The sequence below is a fragment of the Elephas maximus genome, chromosome 7 (genome assembly GCF_024166365.1).
Source record: "Elephas maximus indicus isolate mEleMax1 chromosome 7, mEleMax1 primary haplotype, whole genome shotgun sequence".
Lineage (NCBI taxonomy): Eukaryota > Metazoa > Chordata > Mammalia > Proboscidea > Elephantidae > Elephas > Elephas maximus.
In genome coordinates, this window is record NC_064825.1 from 10,369,841 (window position 1) to 10,385,537 (window position 15,697).

At 41.5% G+C, this 15,697-nt stretch overlaps 1 protein-coding gene across 1 annotated transcript in view; it reads right to left on the reverse strand.

Annotated features, from left to right (window-relative positions):
• The window catches only part of DDX10 (DEAD-box helicase 10), a 714,899-nt gene that overhangs the window by 155,352 nt on the left and 543,850 nt on the right, over positions 1-15,697 (reverse strand). The window contains exon 21 of the transcript XR_007518135.1: positions 7,126-7,268. The gene's annotated coding sequence lies outside the window, so the exon portion shown is untranslated. The remainder of the gene's footprint in view (positions 1-7,125; positions 7,269-15,697) is intronic.

Genomic DNA, 15,697 nt, shown 5'->3' on the forward strand with positions numbered 1-15,697 from the left:
GCTTCTCCCTGAGGAAGCTGCGGCCAAATGCTAGCACCAGCCCGCTGCGGCTGCTCCTGGGAATGGTGCTTGAAGGCCCCCGGTGATTCGGGTCTCATAACTCCTCTCCGCTTCTGGACCGTCTCTTCCTCCCCCTGCCCCTCAGTTCGTTTTCTTACTTTGCCTTTGATGTTCAGGTCTCCTAGCTTGTCATAAACATACTCGTTTCTCTTGTTTTTTTGGGTCTTTATTGTAAGAGGGCTCGCCGGAAGCATCTGTCTATTCCATCATCTTGGACCCGCCTCGACTTTGGAACTTGGACCTCCTGATATCAGAGTCCACAATCTCCATAGATCTGGATGTTCATTTTCACATTCTGGGAAGCAGGTTGCTGGCTGGGAAGCTGGGCATCCCTGAAGTCATGATAGTTGGTGTTCAGGCGGCAGCACTGAATCATCAAGCAGACGAACAGGCGTGCAGACTTATTATCTATGGACAGCAAAGGGTCCATATTCACAAGTATCTTCTTGTCTTTGAAATGAGATTCGAAGAAAAGAACAGAGGTTCAGGGAAGGGAAGGCTGTGGAGAAAGAGATGAGCAGAGAAGAGCCAAGAAAGGTGCCTCCAGATTGATGACTGACCAAGTAAGATTACTGGAAAACATCACAACATATACCTAACCACTCACTGAAAATATGTCCAAAAAAAGGGTCATCTTTTACTGTCACTATGAAGAGGGACATGAAGGATAGCCACAGGGCCCCACCCAACTATAAGCAAAAAATCTCTTGCCTCCAAAGACAAAAGTACTGAGAATCAAGAGAAATGCTTGGAGGGAATGAACATGTATCCAAATCCCAGTCAAATGAAAATGCTATGGGCCCAAAGCCAAAGAATATTCTTGACCTGGATGGTATTCACCTCACTAAATTTGGCCAACTGGTGAGCTTTTTTAAGGAGCATCTTATTCAACCTTTTGCAAACCAGAGATTTATCTCCTAATGCACAGCTTGCTTCCCCCCTAAAGCTGGAACACACTGTCCTTGGCTTTGTCATCCATGGAAGAAGAAATGCCAACAAAAGCTCTATTCGTCTAAGCAGCCCCTGGAGGATGTGCTTTAAGGCCACTGCCAAAAGGCCTCCCTAACTCCCAGCAACTCAGCCCACCTCCCCCACCCTCCCATAACTGTAACCTAATCTGATTCTAATCATCAGAGAATCATTCTTTTGTGTTAATCATTCTGCCTCCAGAAACCACCCTCTAAACTGAGAAAACTTTAGGGAACATTTGCATGCTCATTAACATAACCAAGGTCTGTGCAGATTCTAACTTGCTTGCCTTGGTTTATCCTCACAACAATGCAATGAGGACTGAGAGGCAGCATGACAGGCTGAAAGAGCATGAGGCTTTGGAGTCAGACCTGGACTTAAGGCCTCGTTCTATCACCCAGGAAAACCTCAGTTTCCTCATATGAAAAATGGAGTTTCAACTCTTTGCTCAATAAATAGAAACCAATATTGTTTTTAGTTGCTTATTAATTTTAGGAATTTTTAGACCCAGAATAACTGAGTGGTTAAGAGTATATCTCTGGAGTCCTGCAGAGAAACCAGGAGCTTCCCTGGAGATAGTCTGGAGAAGCGGCTAACAAAGGTATCAAGACACATTGCAACTGATACCAGATCTTTGGGTATCAGAGCCAAGAAGCCACAGAGGAAAGCAGCAGGAATTGGGAGCAGGAGGAGGAGATGCAGGACTAACCTTGGACAGAGACATATAGCCAGTCATATGTCAGGTCATCTTGGAGTCACCTCTGAGCCCTTATAACTAATGATTAAACCCCCCCCCCCCGTTGCCATCGAGTCAATTCCAACTCATAGCAACCCTATAGGACAGAGCAGAACTGCCCCAAAGAGTTTCTGAGGAGCACCTGGGAGATTCAAACTGCCAACCTTTTGGTTAGCAGACATAGCTCTTAACCACTATACCACCAGGGTTTCCTAATAATTAAAAAATAATTAGTCACCACTAATAATTAGTTTAATTTTAGCAATTGATAAATATTTATTAAGTACAAATTATGTGCCAAATGATGATCAAGAGAAATAGATTTGGTTCACCTGGAGTTACAGAAAGGTCTTCCCAGATTTTGGAAAAGTACAGGAAAATGTGCTAAGGCCAGAACTAAAAAACTCAACACATGAAGGGTGGCGGCAGTCATGTGCAGAAGTGACCTATTCTAGTAGGCAGTTGGTAAATATGTCCCCCATAAAGGGGGATACTACTTGTTTTACGGAGCTACCAGGAATTAAAGGTTAATTTCTCACCACCAAGATAGCCACTGTTTTCAAGAAACCCTTAGACATGAACTTCTCTGTACTCTATTTCAAAGAAGGTCAGTGGCCACAGGCAGAGCTGTGGCATTGTCTGCCCTTAAGTCCTGTGTCTTCCTGTGTGTAGAATCTCTTGCCCCTCCCAGAGTGAAACCTCTTCCCTATGAGCGAGGAGGGCAAACACAATTGGGGCCTTAGTATTCTTTCAGTGTTCTTAGTATTCTCCTGTGATGCCTGGAGCAGAGCTCTTACCCTCTGAGTGGGAGCTGGGTGGGGAAAGGAAGCAGCAGTCCTCTTAGCTGCACCTGCCTGGAGTAGTGCTTTTGCAACATGCTGCTGCAGGAGAGGCGGTGGTAAATTTAGTAGATTTTCTTGAATAAGTGCTTCTCCTTTTTTTTTATGTGCTCTTTTGATAATTTCCAGAGATTTTATATGGTTGTTTTTATAATTTTCATCAGTTAAATGCTGTTTCTTTTGTTTGTTTGTTTGTTTTTGCTGGGGAGAAGACTCACCAAGCTCCTCACACCACCATTCCAGAAGTCCTGCCCCTGACATATGTTTTAAAACAATCATTTTCCCTGCTGTGTGGAAAACAGGAGCAAAGTAGCAGCAGTAAACCCTATAGTGAAAATATCGATCATTATTATTTTTATATGCACTGCCTTTATAGTATGGAGCTCTAGTGAGGTAGCAGTTAAAGAGTTTGGCTACTAACCAAAAGATCCGCAGTTCGAATCCACTAGCTGCTCCTTGGAAATCCTATGGGGCAGTTCTACTTTGTCCTATAGGGTCACTGTGCATTGGAATCGATCGACAGCAATGGGTTTTTTTGTTTTCTTTTTTTTTTTTGGTTTACAGGGCCTGGTGCATAAGAGGACTCACAAATGTTACCGTCTATCCCCAGGAACTGGAGTCCTTTGCAAAGAGGGCTGCGCCCTGGTGAGGGGACCCCAGATGTTCAGAGATGCCCCTCAAAAATCTGCCCTTGCTCATCAACTTCCCATCTTCAACCAAGGTTTTCCAATCCCAGGACAGCCAGTTTGCCAGCCTTTCTCAAACTAGCCTACCCTTCCTGTTAAGAGGTTTTTGAAATTCCTGATCAGGTCCTGGTACATAGTCCCACGTTCCTTCCCCTCTTTGCTTCACATTTCTCAATCTGAATACTCATCCTGCCTGCATGAGGACCTGCCTTTTCCAACTTAGATTTTCCTGCCTCCAAATCTGCAACTTCCTGTATTCACTACTGGTCTCTACAAGCCTCACCTCATTTGACTGGCTACCTGGTCCCATCACCAGGCATAGCTCACTCAATTCAGCTATCTTTGGGCCTAATACAGGTAGATGATCTACATCTACCTGGTCTTAAAAAAAAATATTGGCTTTATTCTGTTTTTGCAGCTTCTAGTAATCTTGCGCTCTGTGTTCCCTGAATGCCTGACTTTGCTCTACCATGGTGTTTGCTTGCACTCACGCCTGACACACAGCCTACCCTGAGTCTCATCATTATTTGTGCCTTTCATCCGGCTTCCCCACCTGGTTCTGGCTCAGAGCTTTCCTTATCAAGCCTCACCACCACCCCCACAAACTCTGTATGTCTTACCTGATTCCAGCTACCAGTTCCTGGAACTCATCCCAGATCCACTGTTATTCTGTATCCCTGTGCTTTTTATCTGGTTTTCTTGTTCTGCTTATTCTACATTCAGTCTTTTTCTCCTAGTAGCTTGGCCTGCTGCCTACATGCCAAAGCCAAAAATTTACTTCTATATCTCTGTTTGCATCAGTGTGGTCTCTCCTGCACTTTACTTACTGTGCCTAACATTAAGTACAGCACACAAACTAACAGAAAACAAAGAGATCTTTAATAGATTGTAGTGGCTTTTTATTTTCTTATTTGTGCATTTGAAAAAGTATTAATATTGAGAGAACTGTTATCTAAAGGAGTATAAGCTCCACAAGGGTAAAATTTTATTTCACTTATCACTGTGTCCCCAGCATCTAAAACAATGCTTGGCATATAGTAGGTTCTCAACAACTATTTGTAGAATGAATGAATGGGTAAAAGAAAAGGAGGTTCAATAGGATTCAGTTGAAAGCAGCGACTGAGGAAAAATATTTTTGCATTTATATCCCAAGTAGTCAAGACTCCTTGATATACTGGTTACATCTATATGGTGCCATAGATATTTTTAAGACCTTGTTATGGAATGAATTTCGTCCTCCAAAAACGTGTGTCAACTTGGCTTGCCCGTGATTCCCAGTACTGTGTGGTTGCCCTCCATTTTGTGATCTGATGTAATTACCTATGTGTTGTAAATCCTAACCTCTATGATGTTAACGAGGCAGGATTAGAGGCAGTTATGTTAAGGAGGCAGGACTCAATCTATAGAATTAGGCTGTATCTTGAGTCAATCTCTTTTGAGAAATTAGAGAGGAGAGGGACCTCTTACCACCAAGAAAGAAGCCCCAAGAGTAGAGCACGTCCTTTGGACCTGGGGTCCCTGCACTGAGAAGCTCCTCAAGCCAGGGGAAGATTGACGACAAGGACCTTTCCCCAGAGCTGACAGAGAGAGATAGCCTTACCCTGGAGCTGAAACCCAGAATTTGGGCTTTTACGTTCCTAGATTGTGAGAAGATATCTTAGTCATCTAGTCCTGCTATAAAAGAAATACCACAAGTGAAAGGCTTTAACAAAGAGAAATTTATTCTCTCACAGTCTAAAAATTCTCACAGTCTAGGGGGCTAGAATTCCTACTCAGGGTGTCAGCTCCAAGGGAAGGCTCTCTCGCTCTCTCTCTGTCAGCTCTGGAGGAGATCCTTGTCATCAATCTTCCCCTGGTTGAGGAGCTTCTCAGTGCGGGGACCCTGGGTCCAAAGGATGCACTATGCTCCTGGTGCTTCTTTCTGGGTGGTGTGAGGTCCCCCTGTCTCTCTGCTTGCTTCTTTTACATCTCAAAAGAGACTGGCTTCAGACACTATCTTGTAGATCTCATCAATATAACTGCCACTAATCCATCTCATAACATCATAGTGCCAGGACTTACAACACATAGGAAAATCACTTCAGATGACAAAATGGTAAGACAATCATACAACACTGGGAATCATGACCTAGCCAAGTTGACAGATTTTTGGGGAGACACAATTCAATCCATGACAGACAATAAAATCTGTTTGGTAAAGCCATCCATTTGTGGTATTTCTGTTATTGCTGTACTAGATAACTAAGACAGATGTCAACTTTGTGATCTTAGCACACAAAATGCATTCATTTTTCATTCATTTATTAATTTCCCCATCCCAATCTTAAAGATTTTTGCTTCAAACTTTACCCAAATACTTTGGTATCTTGAAATTTTGTTAAACACGCTGGACAGAACTAAAAAAAAGTCTAAGCCTATTCTTAAATTCCCCAATTAGAACATCATGACTTCTGCCTGCTGAACTTAAAGATAAAATGGGAGAGTTCTGATAAGGGTGGTGTTCCTTTGTAAATGGTATTTTAGGTAAAAGGATGGCTTGAGTGTTGCTGAGATCTGAGTTTTCATGTAAAGTATTTGTCTGACTCTATTGTTAGCTCCAAGAGAGCCAGATGCTACCCATTACCATCAAGTCGATTCTGACTCATAGCGACCCTACAAGACATAGTAGAACTGTTGAGCGGCCAGTGGATTCGAACTTCTGACCTTTTGGTTAGCAGCCAAACGCTTAACCACTGCGCCACCAGGGCTCTAGTCCCAGATGCTGCTAATCTCATATACACTTTGCTCTACAGGCATGAACATCTGTATCAATTCCTCCTTACATGGGCAGGAATCTGCTTGGGATTAATCTGAATTTGTGGTGCTTTTGGTAATTCTCCATTGAAGTACAGAGCTTAGATACAGAGGTGTCACAGGCTGAGAAAATGGCAGAGATAATACATTACCTGTGCAAACACCATTAAAGAGAAAGGTAATATATTGTAGCCAGTTTCACTTATTTTTAACCCTGGTGGTGTAATGGTTAAGTGCTACAGCTCCTAATCAAGAGGTCAGAAGTTCAAATCCGCCAGGCGCTCCTTGGAAACTCTATGGGGCAGTTCTACTCTGTCCTATACAGTCGCTATGAGTTGGAATCGACTCGATGGCAGTAGGTTTGGTTTGGTTTTTTAGTACAACTTACATTTGCTACCCAAAAGATTAACAAAAATCGATTTCTTTTAGTCCGGTCTGGTGGGAGACCAGAACACATTTCTTTAATAGGTCATATTATCATAATTTAAATTAATGCTCAACTATAGGTTTCAATATGACAATTTTTATCACTATAATCTTTACAGTAACTTCTAAAAGGCTGAGATTTAGGATTTGGGAATCCCTGAGGAAAAGAGGCACTAAATTTGATTAATTTTATGTCACATTCTTGGGTGTATGACATTCTTCAATTTTATTTTCACCAAGAAAGGCACCAAAGTTACAGATGCTACCATCACTCATCACATTTACCTCATCCTAAGACCCCTGCGGGGCTTTTATTAAGAAACGTTTCTCTATAAAACTACCTATATACAAAGAAGATGGCAATAATAATAAGCAATTTCTACCAATAATACTTTTTATCACAGTAGCATATCCAAATATCCAAGTACATCACAACATAAATAACTCCATGCACAGGCACATGTGGGGAGAAATAATTTCGCAAAATCTTCCCCCCCCCCACCCCTCCACATACACACCCGTTATCATATCCTCCCCACATCTGGCTTGGTCTCTTACTTGATTCTATACTATACAGCTTTGACCACACTTAATTCTGTGTGTAAGTCAGCCTTACCTTGCTGCTGCTGAACTGAAGGGTACAAAAAGGTGGTCTTCCCACTTGGCTTGGTATGCATCATCAAAAGAGTTGCAACCTGAGGTGAAGCCAAGATGGCGGATTAGACAGATGCTTCCAGCGAGCCCTCTTACAACAAAGACCTGAAAATACAAGTGAAACATGTATATTTATGACAAGCTAGGAGCCCTGAACGTCGAAGGAAAGCTTAGAAAATGAACTGATGGGCAGGGGGAGGAAGAGACAGTTTAGAAGTGGAGAGGAGTTAACAGACCTGAATCGCAGGGAGCCCTCAGGCATCATTCCTGGGAGCCACAACGGCAGGCTGCTACTAGCATTTAGCTGCAGCTTCTTCAGGAAGCAGCAGCCAGTCACACAGCCTACTCACACCTCCAGAACCAGAGAATAACAGCACTCTCAGCAAAAGCTAAGGACTTACATATGTTTTACTGCGCCCCCCACCCCAGCTCCCAAGCTATCTTCAGCAACTGAATTCCCTGGGCCTGAGATAGGCCCAGCTGAGCACCTACAGCCATCCTCCCAACCTTAGAGAAGGAATAAATTTGCAATTAGGGGAAGAGATAATTTCGTAGCTCCACTAACTGGGGAATTTCAAGACAGGAGCGGCTCCTGTCTAGGTATAAACAGTCTGTGGACTTTGAGTACCTTTCCCCTCTGCACGGACCTGTGCCCGTCTATTTTCTCGAAATACGAGAATATGTTGGCAGACTCCAGCTGTTTCAGCTGTGCGGCAGAGAGGTGGGTGTTTGATGTTTGACATTGTTTTGCCTATGAAACAGGGCCCTCACCTACCCACATCAGGGGCCTAAGGATTGGTGGCTCCACTCAGGTCACCCAGCCAACCGCGACAGGTCTCCAAAGATAACTGCTACCTCCCAGTCCTTACTACCAAAAACACTGGGTGCCTATGGTCTGTCTGCAGAACACACCCACCAGTACACTCTAGGGAACAGGGACACACTTTCCTCAGAGACACGTGGGGGATGATTCTTAGCCCCCTGCCTTGTTGAGAGTGTGACCCCCTGTTCCAACCAGATACCAGTACTTGCATCAATCACCCCTGCCCCTCTAAGACTGTAGGACAGAGCCTGTACCACATAGTTGATGATCAGCTACCTGAACACCTGAGCTGAATTCATACAAGAAAGGTGAATGGACTCCTACACTGATATACTTGATAACAGCTCTAGCCATCTGGGGACAGGACATCAGAGCTCCAAAGGTGAAAATAATCAAGGTATCTCACTCACGCAACCCATCTGGGCATATCAAAACAAAACAAAGCAATAAGCTAAGACACAGAAAGCAAAAATAGAACAAATTAATACAATAACTTATAGATGGCTCAGAGACAACAGTCAATATAAAGTCACATAAAGAAACAGACCATGATCACCTCAACAAGCTCTTGAAACAAAGAATCAAAGGATCTTCTAGATGAAAGTGCCTTCCTGGAATGACCAGAGGCATAATACAAAAGATTAATATACAGAACCCTTCAAGACATCAGGAAGGAAATAAGGCAATACGCAGAACAAGTGAAGTAACACACAGATAAAGCAACTGAAGAAATTAAAAAGATTATCCAGGAACCTAATGAAAAATTTAATTAGCTGTAAAAATCCATAGACAGACACCAATCAGAAATTCAGAAGATTAACAATAAAATTTCAGAAGTAGAAAACTCAATAGAAAGTCAGAGGAGCAGAATTGAGCAAGTGGAATGCAGAATTCACGAGCTTAATGGAAAATCGCTTGGCACCAATATATTTGAACAAAAATCAGATAAAAGAATGGAAAAAACTGAAGGAACCTTAAGAATCATGTTGGACTCTATCAAGAGAAAAAACCTACGAGTGATTGGAATACTGGGACATGGAGGGATAACAAAAAATACAGAAATAATTGCTGAAGATTTGTCAGCAGAAAACTTTCCTGATATGAAAGACAAGAAGATATCTAAGATGCTCATTGAACTCCACATAGGATAGACAGATTTTAACAGAAAGTTACCAAGACATTTTATAATCAAGCTTCCCAAAACCAAAGATAAAGAGAGAGTTTTAAGAGCAGCTAGGGATAAATGAAAAGTCACCTACAAAGCAGTCAGTAAGAATAAGCTCTTACTACTCAGCAGAAACCATGCAGGCAAGAAAGCAATGGGATGACTTATATAAAAAAATTGAAGGAAAAAAATTGGCAGCCAAAAATCATGTACCCAGCAAAACTGACTATCAACTATGAAGGTGAAATTAGGACATTCCAGTTAAACAGAAGTTTAGAGAAATCATAAAATCCAAACCAAAACTACAAAAAATACTAAAGGGACTTCACTGGTTAGAAAATCAATAATATCATGTATCGACCCAAGACTAAAACACTGAGCAAAGCAATCAGAAGTGAACTCAGACAGGGAAATCATATTAAATATTTATGCATGCAATACCAGGCTGCAAGGCACATAAAACAAACTCTATCAGCACTGAAAAGTGAGATAGGCAACTCCACAATAATAGTAGGAGAATTCAACACACCACTTTCAGTGAAGGACAGGACATCCAGAAAGAAGCTCAGTAAAGACACGGAAGATCTAAAGGCCACAATCAACCAACTTGACCTCATAGACATATACAGAACACTCCACACAAGAGCAGCCAAATACACTTTTTTTTCTAGTGCACATGGAACATTCTCTACAGTAGACCACATATTACGTCATAAAGCAAGCCTTAGCACAATCCAAAACACTGAAATATTACAAAGCATCTTCTCTTACTCTAAGGCTATAAAAGTGGAGATTAATAACAGAAAAAGCAGGGAAAAGGAATCAAACACTTGGAAACTGAACAATACCCTGCTGAGAAAAGACTGGATTATAGAAGACATTAAGGGTGGAATAAAGAAATTCATAGAATCCAATGAGAATGAAAACACCTCCTATCAGAACCATTGGGACACAGAGACAGCAGTGCTCAGAGGCCAATTTCTGTCAACAAAATGCACACAGACAAAAAGAAAGGGTCAAAAACAAAGAATTATCCCTACAACTTGAAAAAATACAAAGAGAACAAAAAAGAAACCCTCGGGCACCAGAAGAAAACAAATAATAAAAATTAGAGCAGAACAAACCGAAATACAAAACAGAAAAACAACTGAAAGAATTTACAAGAACAAAAGCTGCTTCTTTGAAAAACATCAACAAAATTGATAAACCATTGGCCAATCTGACAAAAGAAAAACAGCAAAGGATGGAAACAACCCAAATAAGAAATCAGATGGGTGATATTCCAACACACCCAACTGAAATTAAAAGAATCACACCCGATTATTATGAAAAACTGTAACAAATTTGAAAACCTAGAAGAAATGGATGAATTCCTACAAACAGACTACTTGCGAAAACTAACACACACAGAGGTAGAACAACTAAAGAGACCCATAACAAAAGAAGAGATTGAAAAGGTAATCAAAAAACTCCCAACAACAAAAAACAAAACCCTGCTCCGGATGGCTTCATTGCAGAGTTCTACCAAACTTTCAGAGAAAAGTTAACACCACTACTACTAAAGGTATTTCAGAGCATAGACAAGGACAGAATACTACCAAACTCATTCTATGAAGCCACCATATCCCTGATACCAAAACCAGGTAAAGACACCACAAGAGAAGAAAATTATAGACCTAAATCCCTCATGAATGTAGATGCAAAAATCCTTAACAAAATTCTAGCCAATAGAATTCAACAACATATCAAAAAAATAATTCATCATGACCAAGTGGGATTCATACCAGGTATGCACGGATGGTTCAACATTAGAAAAACAATTAATGTAATAATCCATCATATAAATAAAAGACAAGAATCATAGGATTTTATCAATTGATGCAGAAAAGGCATTTGACAAAGTCCAACGCCCATTCACGATGAAAACTCTCCGCAAAATAGGAATAGAAGGAAAATTCCTCTACATAATAAAGGGCATTAATACAAAGCCAATAGCCAACAGCATCCTAAATGGAGAGGGCCTGAGAGCATTCCCCTTGAGACAGGGAACCAGACAAGGATGCCCTTTATCACCACTCATTTGACATTGTGCTAGAGGTCCTAGCCAGAGCAATTAGGCTAGATAAAGAAATAAAGGGCAACCAGATTGGCAAGGAAGAAGTAAAAGCACCTCTATTTCCAGATGACGTGATCGTATACACAGGAAACCCTAAGGAATCCTCAAGAAAACTACTGAAACTAATAGAAGAGTTTGGCAGAGTATCGGGATACAAGATAAACATACAAAAATCAGCTGGATTCTTCTACACCAACAACAAGAACATTGAAGAGGAAATCACTAAATCAATGCCATTTACAGTAGCCCCCAAGAAGATAAAATACTTAGGAATAAATCTTACCAGAGATGTAAAAGATTTATACAAAGAAAACTACAATACACTTCTGCAAGAAACCAAAAGAGACCTACATGAGTGGAGAAACATACCTTGCTCATGGATAGGAAGACTTAACGTTATAAAAACGTGTATTCTACTCAAAGCGATCAATGCATTTAATGCAATTCTGATCCAAATTCCAATGATATTCTTTAAAGAGATGGAGAAACAAATCATCTACCTCATATGGATGGGACAGAGGCCACGGATAAGTAAAGCAGTACTGAAAAAGAAGAACAAAGTGGGAGGCCTTACTCTACCTGATTTTAGAACCTATTATACCACCACAGTAGTCAAAACAGCCTGGTACTGGTACAACAACAGATCCATAGACCAATGGAACAGAATTGAGAATCCAGACATAAATCCATCCACATATGAGCAGTTGATATTTGACAAAGGCCCCAAAACAGTTAACTGGGGAAAAGACAGTCTTTTTAACAAATCGTGCTGGCATAACTGGATATCCATCTGCAAAAAAAAGAAACAAGACCAATATCTCACACCATGCACAAAAATGAGCTCAAAATGGATCGAAGACCTAAATATAAAATCTAAAACAATAAAGATCATGGAAGAAAAAATAAGGACAACATTAGGAGCATAAACAGTATATAAAACATTACTAACAATCCAGAAGAAAAACTAGATAAGTGGAAGCTCCTAAAAATCAAGCACTTATGTTCATCCAAAGACTTCACCAAAAGAGTAAAAGACTACCTACAGACTGGGGAAAAGTTTTTAGCTATGACATTTCTGATCAGCGCCTGATCTCAAATCTACATGACACTGAAAAACTCAACTACAAGAAGACAAATGACCCAATTAAAAAATGGGCAAAAAATATGAACAGACACTTCACTAAAGAAGACATTCAGGTAGCTAACAGATATATGAGGAAATGTTCATGATCATTAGCCATTAGAGAAATGCAGATCAAAACTACAATGAGATTTCATCTCACTCCAACAAGGCTGGCATTAATCCAAAAAACACAAAATAATAAATGTTGGCAAGGCTGTGGAGACACTAGAACACATATACACTGCTGGTGGGAATGTAAAATGGTATAACCACTTCGGAAATCAATTTGGCACTTCCTTAAAAAGCCAGAAATAGAACTACCACACGATCCAGCAATCCCACTCCTTGGAATATATCCTAGAGAAATAAAAGCCTTCACACAAACAGATATACGCACACCCATGTTTACTGCAGCACTGTTTACAACAGCAAAAAGACGGACGCAACCAAGGTGCTCATCAACAGATGAATGGATAAATAAATTATGGAATATTCACACAATGCAATACTACACGTCAATAAGGAACAGTGAGGAATCTGTGAAACATTTCATAACATGGAGGAACCTGGAAGGCATTATGCTGAGAGAAATTAGTCAGATGCAAAAGGACAAATATTGTATAAGACCACTATTATAAGATCTTGAGAAAGAGTATAAACTGAGAAGAACACATTCTTTTGTGGTTATGAGAGGGGGGAGGGAGGGAGGGCGGGAGAGCGTTATTTACTGATTAGTTAGTAGATAAGAACTACTTTAGGTGAAGGGAAGGACAATACTCAATACAGGGAAGGTCAGCTCAACTGGACTGGACCAAAAGCAAAGAAGTTTCCAGGATAAACTGAATGCTTCAAAGGTCAGCGGAGCAAGGGGAGGGGTTTGGGGACTATGGCTTAAGGGGACTTCTAAGTCAATTGGCAAAATAAATTCTATTATGAAAACATTCTGCACCCCACATTGAAGTGTGGCGTCTGGGGTCTTAAATGCTAACAAGCGGCCATCTAAGATGCATCAATTGATCTCAGCCCACCTGGATCAAAGGAAAATGAAGAACACCAAGGTCACACGATAACTATGAGCCTGAGACAGAAAGGGCCACATGAACTAGAGACTTACATCATCCTGAGACCAGAAGAACTAGTTGGTGCCCAGCCACAACCCATGACTGCTCTGACAGGGAGCACAACAGAGAACCCCTGAGGGAGCAGGAGAACAGTGGGATGCAGACCCCAAATTCTCATAAAAAGACCAGACTTAATGGTCTGACTGAGACTAGAAGAATCCCGGCAGTCATAGTCCCCAAACCTTCTGTTGGCCCAGGACATGAACCATTCCTGAAGACTACTCATCAGACATGGAAGGGACTGGACAATGGGCTGCAGAGAGATGCTGATGAAGAGTGAGCTACTTGAATCAGGTGGACACTTGAGACTGTGTTGGCATCTCCTGTCTGGAGGGGAGATGGGAAGGTAGAGAGGGTTAGAAACTGGCAAAACAGTCATGAAAGGAGAGACTGGAAGGAGGGTGCGGGCTGACTCATTAGGGAGAGAGTAAGTGAGAGTATGGAGTAAGGTGTATATAAGCTTATATGTGGCAGACTGACTTGATTTGTAAACTTTCACTTAAAGCACAATAAAAATTATTTAAATAAATAAATTATGGTATATTCACACAATGGAATACTATGCATCGATAAAGAACAGTGAGGAATCTGTGAAACGTTTCATAACATGGTGGAACCTGGAAGGCATTATGCTGAGTGAAATTAGTCAGTTGGAAAGGACAAATATTGTATAAGACCACTATTATAAGAACTTGAGAAACAGTTTAAACACAGAAGAAAATATTCTTTGATGGTTACAAGACGTGGGAGGGAGGGACGGTGGGAAAGGAGTATTCACCAATTAGATAGTAGGTAAGAACTACTCTAGGTGACAGGAAAGACAACATACAATACAGGCAAGGTCAGCACAACTGGACTAAACCAAAAGCAAAGAAGTTTCCTGAATTAACTGAGTGCTTTGAAGGCCAGTACAGCAGGGGTTTCAGGAGACATCTAAGTGAATTTGCATTATAAAATCTATTAAGAAAATATTCTGCATCCCACCTTGGAGAGCAGCCATCTAAGATGCATCCATTGGTCTCAGCCTACCTGGACCAAAGAAGAATGAGTAACACCAAGGACACAAGGTATTTATGAGCCCAATAGAAAGAAAGGGCCACATAAACCAGAGACTACATCTGCCTTAGACCAGGAGAACTAGATGGTGCCTGGATACAACCGATGACTGCCCTGACAGGGAACATAACAGAGAACCCCTGAGGGAGCAGGAGAGCAGTGGGATGCAGACCCCAAATTCTCGTAAAAAGAGCAGACTTAATGGTCTGACTGAGATTAGAAGGACCCCAGTGGTCACGGCCCCCAGACCTTCTGTTGGCCCAGGACAGGAACCGTTCCCAAAGCCAATTCTTCAGACAGGGATTGGACCGGACAATGGGATGGAGGGGGATGCTGGTGAGGAGCGAGCTTCTTGGATCAGGTGGACACTTGAGACTAGGTTGGCATCTCCTGCCTGGAGGGGAAATCAGAAGGTAGAGGGGGTTAGAAGCTGGCAAAATGGACACAAATAGAGAGACTGGAGGGAGGGAAGGGGCTGTCTCATGAGGGGGAGAGCAACTGGGAGTATGTAGCAAGGTGTATATAAGTTTTTGTGTGAGAGACTGACTTGATTTGTAAACTTCCACTTACCCACCCAGTGCTGTCGAGTCGATTCCGACTTATAGCAACCCTACAGGACAGAGTAGAACTGCCCCATAGAGTTTCCAAGGAGCACCTGGCGGATTTGAACTGCCGACCCTTTGGTTAGCAGCCGTAGCACTTAACCAGTACGCCACCAGGATTTCCAAACTTTCACTTAAAGCATAATAAAAATAAACATAAGAGTTGCAACCTAGGTGGTCACCTAACACCATCTTCTTCCTGAAATTTAAATTCAGGACATAATCCCTCTGCATTCAGGGAACTTAAGCTCTAAACTCCTCCAAAGACATTTAATTCATTAGGAGCATAAATTAATTTAAAAATCAGTTAAACAAATCAGAATGGCTTCCTTAAGGCCATGGTTAAAAGGCACATTACTGGAGAATGGATGACGTTGAACTCAAGTGACCACTGTGATGACCTAAGCTCAGAACAGCCTGAGTCTCTACTGAGGCCCAACAGCATTAACCATCATGGTTAGAGAAGTAAGTTCTGACACAGGCCCAGCCCTCAGACAGGAAACAGAAATGAAACGGGAATCCCCAGGA